The sequence below is a fragment of the Vicia villosa genome, linkage group LG1 (genome assembly GCF_029867415.1).
Source record: "Vicia villosa cultivar HV-30 ecotype Madison, WI linkage group LG1, Vvil1.0, whole genome shotgun sequence".
Classification (NCBI taxonomy): domain Eukaryota; kingdom Viridiplantae; phylum Streptophyta; class Magnoliopsida; order Fabales; family Fabaceae; genus Vicia; species Vicia villosa.
In genome coordinates this window covers 177,379,337-177,388,014 of record NC_081180.1, presented here as the reverse complement: position 1 = coordinate 177,388,014, position 8,678 = coordinate 177,379,337, and the positions used below count along the sequence as shown (strand labels likewise).

The 8,678-nt window shown below is 35.4% G+C and overlaps 1 non-coding gene across 1 annotated transcript; it reads left to right on the top strand.

The window, feature by feature from the left end:
- Window positions 1-7,662: 7,662 nt before the first annotated feature.
- Window positions 7,663-7,769, top strand: LOC131645323 (small nucleolar RNA R71). Its single transcript, XR_009296952.1, has one exon. It is a non-coding gene; the product is annotated as a small nucleolar RNA R71 (small nucleolar RNA).
- The last annotated feature ends 909 nt before the right edge of the window (window positions 7,770-8,678 follow it).

Here is an 8,678-nt window from a genome sequence, read left to right as displayed (position 1 = left end):
TTTATTCCACTCAGGAAGCCCGCAGGCTGTCGTCATCGAGCACGCAGCTCCCACGGATGACCTCTTGCCACTCAGGCTCATTCCGTTACCGAGCATTAAGCCCCTACTGGTAACCATGCCCGCAGGCCATCTGTTAACAGCATTCCGTCATTAACGTATTGAAATGTTATGCTGTGCAAATATATGACTCTATTACACGACAACAACATCATCAACAATATAACACGATCATACACTCACGTTACATCGTTTATATTCTATCCAAAAGGATACATCACCAATTAATAACATCGTTATCAATTACATCACACCATAATTACCACACAGGCATTAATAAGCACACAACACACATTCACCATCAAAACATACTGGCCACGTCGGCATAGATGAACGTATAACACACTTATACACATCAAATTAATATTGGCCATCGGCCCACAACTTCATCAATACATCATCAACAAGTTGTAATAACAACAATTCAACAATGATAATACATCATTCTCATAACAACAATTACTTGCCATAAGGCCACACATCATGTTAACAACAAACAACCAAACATCGTCACATATCAAGAATGAACATTCATTAATACATAACACATACGAACATGATTTCATGTTAATCCACACATCAACAACAATTGCAACCAAGCACTATGATTATTTACCAATCATATTGCGCATATAAATAATTATGTGTTTTCATCAACAACAATTAAAACCAAGTAATCACAAGATAACCAAGCCTATACTATCATATAGAACATCCAACTAGCTTCCTAACGCTTCGAACGGCGTATAAAACAGAGTTACAGATCAAAAGTTACAAGGTTTCAAAGTTTGGAAAGTTGAACATACTACACAATTCATCACTTGATTCTAATAAAAATAATAGGAGACTACATCCTATGAATCATTTAATTAGATAATAGTATAGTTCATTGCGTTAGCTTTCCAACGCTTCGAACAGCGACAAAATCGGAGTTACGGTCCAAGAGTTACGAAGTTTCAAAGTTTTGGAAAAACAGAAAATGCTGTTGGCCGCTCAGCGGGCCGCTTAGGCCGCTAAGCGGAAATTCCAGAAACGGACCAACGAAAACTCCGCTCAGCGGACCTGAGGCTGCTTAGCGGACCTGAGAAAAACCAGAAAAATCCCAGCACGAACAGAACTGTCTCAAGCCCCTTATACCCACCAAAACCACTCCAAAACATCATTATAACATCAATACAACACTTACATACCATAGAAACAACCTAACATCGAACTTTTCATGGTTGATTCATCAATCTTTCTCAAACCCTAACATTATCTCCAAACTCAAACAAGCCATGGAAATGGAAAACAAACATGATCAATGAAGATATCTATCATCATACTACACATACACACCACAAAATCATGTTTATAACTTCAAAACTCACAATCCACCATTGTTGGTCAAGCATAGAAATGAACAAGAACAAGAACAAAAGCACAACAAAACTATAAGAATCATACATTCAAGATAAATTAGATTCACCCCCTTACCTTGGTTAATCTTGATTCTAGCTTGGTTTGGATTTCTTCAATTCTCTTCTTCTCTTTGTTTTTCTCTTCTTTCTCCTCTCTTCACAAGTTTTCTCTCTTTTCTCTCTAAAATATCTCTTTTTCTCTTCTATTCTAAGACATCATATATTTTACCTCTCTATAACTCTTTCTATTTCTCTACTTCTCATTTTCACCCACTTAACTCTCATTAATTCCAATTTTGGCCCAAATGTTACTAAACATTAATTCTAACCAATTAACACCAAAACATAATAATTACACACATGGAAAGTAATAAGTAAAATATTAACATAATTAATATTTACCGACTGACACGACTCAAAAACGGTAAAATTTAGGAAAATGTAGCAAACATCACAATTAATCAGAAAAACACATTTACGGGCGTTACACATACACTTGACCCTAGCATAATTTCTCATATTGTTTTAAAGTCACTTTTACGCTTTCTATTAATTTGTTATCATTTATCGTTATTTCCAAACAAACAACAAAACCCCCATGTTCTTTTGTTCAATTGAATCGTTACGAGAACTTATATTTCCTACGCAGTCCGCGAGTTCGATACTTGGGGATTAATCCCATTATTACTACATCGGTGAAAATAGTACACTTGCTATTTTCCGATCAAGTATGCACAAAATCAGCGCAAGAAGCACTGACTCAGAAGGTTCAACATGCAACATCAGAACATGCTTTGGCAAGACATCAGAAGATGGTCAAGCAGAATCAGAACATGGTCTATTGAAGCATCAGAAGAACTTGAGATCAGAAGCAGAAGCACTGAAGTTCTCATGGTATCACGCTAGAAGCACTTCAAGGTCAGAAGACAAGAAGATGCTCTGCACCAAGCTGTTTGACTCTGATTAATTCAAACGTTGTATCTACAAACATCAGATCAGAAGCAAGTACAAGATGGGAGGCTACGCTGACTGACAAAAGGAACATTAGAAGCTATTAAAGGCAAAGTCAGTTAAAGCAGGAAAATCAAGGCTCGAGGTAGTTGACAAAAGAGTGAAACATTAAATGCAATGCTATACGGATCACGCAACGCATTAAATGCTCCCAACGGTCATCTTCTCAAAACGCCTATAAATTGAAGTTCTGATGAGAAGCTCAATACAACACTCTGTGCAAACATACAGAAACACTGTCAAATTCAAAAGCTCTCAAACTTCATCTTCAACCTCACTTCATTACTGTTGTAATATCTTAGTGAGATTAAGCTTAAACTTAAGAGAAATATCACAGTTGTGATGATAGCTTTTTAAGAAGCATTGTATAACTCTTTTAAGAATTTGTTTACATTCATTTGTAAAGAACTAGAGGAGATCAAGTTGTGATCGGATTCTCTAGAAAGTCTTAGAGGGTATCTAAGCATTGTGTTCCTAGAGTGATCAGGTTGTGATCAGAATACTCTAGAAGACTTGGAGGGTATCTAAGTGGAAAACCATTGTAATCAAGATTGATTAGTGGATTAAATCCTCAGGTGAGGTAAATCACTCTAAGGGGGTGGACTGGAGTAATTTCGTTAACAACGAACCAGGATAAAAATCATTGTGCAATTGTTTTTATCTTAAGAGATTTTAAAGTACACTTATTCAAACCCCCCCTTTCTAAGTGTTTTTCTATCCTTCATGAATGACCTATATGAAACATGTACAATAATGTGATATGAAACCCTTTTTACGAATAAATAGGTGGGCAAATCTTGGGGTGCAATAAAAGGGATTTCTACATGGAGTTTCTCTATCACCTTGATAAATTTTTGGTATTCATTTTCTATTTGGGTTTACTTAAGTCTCTGCGGATATGGAATTGGTGGCTTATACGGTGGTGGTGGTGTATAATCCTTATCTTTTGTTTCTACTCCTTGGTTTGGTTGCTTTTCAGGTTCCTCTGGTTTCTCTACTTCGTCCCAAGGTATGATATTCTCCTAAGGTTTCTAGGGTGCGCTCAAGATTGGGTTTTTAGGTCCATCGTAAGCGGTTTCGCTTCTTAAGGTAATGACATTTGCTTGACATCTAGGATTGGGTTAAGTTTGTCCAGGGAATTGTCCTCCAGGTGTAGTTTGTGCAGCCTGTGTTTGAGCTACTTGCGAGATCTGAGTCTCAAGCATCTTATTATTGATTATCATTCGGTCGAACTTAGTTCCTAGTTGTGTGATTAGCTTATTTATATGAACATTTTGGTTTAGGAACTCTCTATTTTGATGAGTTTGGGCTAGAATAAAATTATCTACTGTTTCCTTGAGATCGGGTTTCGGTGGTTCAACTTGCATAGGTTGATTTTGTCTTTGAGTTTGAAAACCCTGCGGTCTCGAGGATCCAGCATTTTGGATTGGGTTGTTATTTTTATAGGAAAAATTTGGGTGATTCATCCATCCAAGATTATAGGTATTATAAAAAGGGTTTCCTTGGGTGTAATTAACTTGGTTTGAGATAGATTCATTCAGAAGGTTGCTGTCATACCCCAAAATTTGCCCACATTTTTCAAAAACTCAAGACTATTTCAAAAAATTGAATTTTTATAAAATTTCGGGTTCATTTACATTGACATTCTGAATTTTATAAATATTCGATTTAAAGTCTATTTTAAAAATATAATAGTTTACTCTTAAATTGTTATATTTTAATAAATAGCAAAATGCTGGCTGACACTTCATAAACCTTCAATTGGCTTTTTATTTCAACAAATAAATAGCACAATTGGTAAGGAAGTAAGGTTTGCAAGTACAGGGTCTTAGGTTCGAATCCCACTTCTAACTTCTTTTATTTTTATTTGCTTCTAACTTTAATTTTAATTTTAATTTTAATTCAAAAATCACAAAAAAATGCATTTTTTATTATTTTAATTTTCAATTTTCGTATTTATTATTTAATCATTTTTTAAAAATATTAATTTTTTCATTTTTTCCATTTTAATCATAAAAAATATCAAGAAAAAAATCATAAAAATAAAAAAGGTTTAAAAAGATTTGTTTTCTGTTTAAATGTTGCATTTTAGGATAGTTTTCTATTTTTAGAAAAATCTTCATAATTAATTAAATATTTCAACATTTAAAATCAAATTAAATTTGATTTAAACGTTTGATTGTATTAGTTAATAGGTCGATTATTTCCTTTTTACTTTAACCTAATTTTGTACTATAAAAATGCATTTTGTTCTTCATTGTAAGGAACTAACAATCCTAACCCTATTCTTTACCACATCCACTCCCTCACGTACAAAACCATAACAATCCTAACCTACCACACACTAACAATTTCTACTCCTATGCGTGCATATTTCTAACCTTCCCCTACATACCAACACATTAACGAAAAACACTGTACAAATTTCTACACATTGGTGCATATCTTTTACATCAAAATTCAAATTGGTCAAACCCTCTTTCCCTTCACTTTCACGTGTCAAACCTCACTACTAATCTTAACCTTCACATACATAAACTAGCATCATAATACAAATTTCTCAGACAAAATTCCAATTCAAATCTAACAAACATTAATATATTTGGTACTAAGGTTTGTTTTGCAGGATTGTCTTATTCATGGCATATACTGGAAACAGATAAAGTAGAGAAATAAAAGAAAATTGCTATAAAAAATCGGAGCAATACGGAGACAGATCCGACGTGCCGACAACCACAGGACCAAAACCACTCGCCTCCACGACGTCACCCAACGCCGTACCTGGTAGCCACCTTCGACGGCGACGCACACAACCGGCCTCCAAGACCACCGTGTCACGGCTATCCTTGCTACAGCCGCACAACACCGCCAAGAGCCACCAAGCGCGAGCAGCCCAGCGTCGCCGTTCGCCGTTTCGGAGTGACAACACCGTCATCCTCGAAACACGAAGTTTTCAGATCCGCCACCTACACCAAGTCTAATCGGTAATCCTTGTTCATCTTTGATTTTGCTTGCTGCTGATTGAAATGGTTTTGATATATATATTTTCATGTTCTTGCAATTTATGGTTTTTATTTTGTGACATGAAAGTATGCTTCTTATGGAACTAAAGAGAAAGAAAAGACTGATGTTTCTTTGTATTGTTTTGAAAGTGTGGCTTGTGTTTTTACTCATTTGTTTCAATGATTTAAAAAGAAATTGCATGTGTCACGTGACAGGTTTCTATTGGAACCAATTAATTTTGAAAAAGTCAAAAGGGCATTTTATTTTGTAAAGAGTTTTGTTCACTGATAAAAATATAGTTACTAACACTACTCCACATTTTTATTAACACCCTTATTATTTTAATTCCATTTTATTTTTTTAATATCTATTTCAGTTAGTATTATTCTAATCCATCTAAGATATATCACTTAGTTTTTCTTAATTAATTTAGTTAGGTAAATGAGATAAAAAAATAATTGTATTTTATTAGTTTTCGTTTAGGCTAATTTAGTTTTATTAGAGCTACTTTAGATTTTTATTCTAGTCTTATAAAAATATTGAAATTACAAAAATAGGTTTTAAGATTAGATATTATTTTTATATCAAAATTACAAAAAAAAAACATTTTATTTTAGATTTATAATTAGGTTTTATTACTCATTAAAAATACCAAAAATATTTTAGTTTATTCTCTCTTTAAAATTAATATTTTCTTAGATACTTTTTGTTATTTTTTATTTATTAAATGTTAACATTTTTTTATCATTTTGCATGCATCCTTTTATATATCCGTACTAACATTTTTTGTTTTCTTTTTGTGAGGTACCACTTGAGACCGAGACTCATGAATTTTATGGATATTTACTATTTTATTTTCTATTTTGATTGTAATAATTTTTATCGCCATTCGAAAAATGTAACCCCCTCCCCGAAGCCATGTAATAGCTAGGACCCTTTTACTTTCTGCTGTTTATTTTCCTGCAATACTTATCTGCGTGTGATAGTAAAGTAGGGCGTGGAAAGACATAAAAATCAATCGCTAGCTAACCTTAATTCAAGATAAAATAACTGAATCTTACACACCCATTTTACTGTTCACACACTCACCTCTAGGGTTTCCCCTCTTCTGTTGCCTTTCGATTCAATAGTCAAGTCCCTTCGAGTGTAGGGATACCTTAGCATATGCTGCCTACGATTCAAAATCATCATTGACCCTTCGGAATAAAGATCATAGTCCCTTCGAGTTGCCTACGATGAAATGATCTCGTCCCTCGAGTTGCCTTCGGTAAATGATGATAGTCCCTTCGGATTGCTAAGGTATCTCTACTGGTTGCTTTTATGACTATTCACACCTCATAGGACTTCCTACCCTCTTTATGGTATGGATAGCCCCTATGACGATCCGATGACCCTTCGATGACCCGCACGTCCAATAAAACAAGGACTACCTACTTCTATATAGTATGGATAGTCCTGGGAACTTTAAAAATTACAGAAAAAGACCAATCAATTAGGGTAGTGCTCTTAAACTGCCTAGCTCAATAAAAATATCTTTTCAATACTATTTCAAAAAACTAAGGCTACGCATTTACGCTAAAGTCCTTATGCTCCTTTCAAAACAAACAAACAAACATGAGCTAAGCAAGTTAAGAGCCCGTAGATAACTACGGATGAAAAGGGTGCTTACACCTTCCCTTTTCATAACTTACCCCCCGAGCCCGTTTTCTCTCAAATAAGGTCTTTTTCTGTACTTTTTACCTTTCCTGAAATTGGACAAAATAAAAGTCGGTGGCGACTCATGCTCACCGCAACATTGTTGCATATAAAAATAAAAAGTCAGTTCACCGAGTTACAGTTGCAATAAGAAGTTTGATGTCCTTGGGTTCCACAGAGTTTGCATTCCGATTAGACTGCAGCTTTTATGGCAGGGTTTTGAGACATATTTTTGACTTTTAAGGCTAGGGCGTCCATTTTGGCTTGCATCATATCTATGAAACTTATCTCATGTACTCCTACTTGTGTTTCCTTATTCTCTACGGTCGCTCGTTCTGTTCCCCATTGATAATGGTTTTGGGCCATATCTTCTATTAGGGCACAGGCGTCAGGGTAAGGTTTGTTCATCAACGCACCACTAGCGACAACGTCGATAGACATCTTAGTATTATAATAGAGTTCATTATAGAAGGTGTGTATGATCAATCATTCCTCTAGTCCATGGTGCGGACAAGCTCTTAAAAGGTCTTTATATCTTTCCCATGCTTCAAAAAGTGATTCATCTTGGTTTTGAGTGAATCTAGTGATCAGGTTCCTGAGGACACCGGTCTTGCTTGGGGGAAATATCTAGCAAGGAATACTCTCCTAAGGTCTTCCCAAGTTGTTATTGAGTTGGCTGGAAGAGAATATAACAAGTCATGCGCTTCACCTCTAAGGGAAAAAAGGAATAGTCTTAGACGAATTGCTTCAGGTGAAGCACCATTTGCCTTAAGGGTGTCAGCTAACTAGATAAAAACTTTTAGGTGTTGATTTGGGTTCTCAGTGGTGAGACCAGCGAATTGGTTTTGTTGTACTAATTGTAATAGTGAGGGCTTTAGTTCGAAATTTTTAGTTGTTATGGCAAGGTTTACTATACTAGAACTAGGCTCCTCATTAGATGGTTGAGCGAATTCCTTAAGAGGTCTTTGGTTACGGTCCTCAGCCATATCTCTTCTTAACCATTGGATAAAAATGCGTGCTCGAGTGTAACGTTCGGGTTCCACTAAAGGATCTACTAAGTTTCTGGTGCTACGATTCTTACGCATCTACCGGCTAATAAAGCCTTAGTCTAAACGGGATAACAACAGGGTACGAAATTTGACGAAGTTTGGTCCCCGGAAACGGCGCCAAAAACTTGATGGGTCTGTTTATAGAGTCTAAAATAAAACTACAAGTGCACAGCCTATCAAAGTAATGTAAAATATTATCGAACCACAGAGACCAATCGTCAATCTATCAACTCGATTGCTAAGGTGCTTATCTAAGGCGGATGAAAACAGTTGAGATGTGTGCAGTGCAAGAAAATAAAGGGATAAAGTAAATAGCAGATAAAAGCAACATGTTCGAATGTAATTCACATAAATCAAATAGGTACCTAGTTGTATGTTGGTAGAACTACTTATGGGGCAATATTTTCTACTTATAGAAATGAACAATTTAACGGGAACTTGTCGCTTTCGCGTACTAAGAATC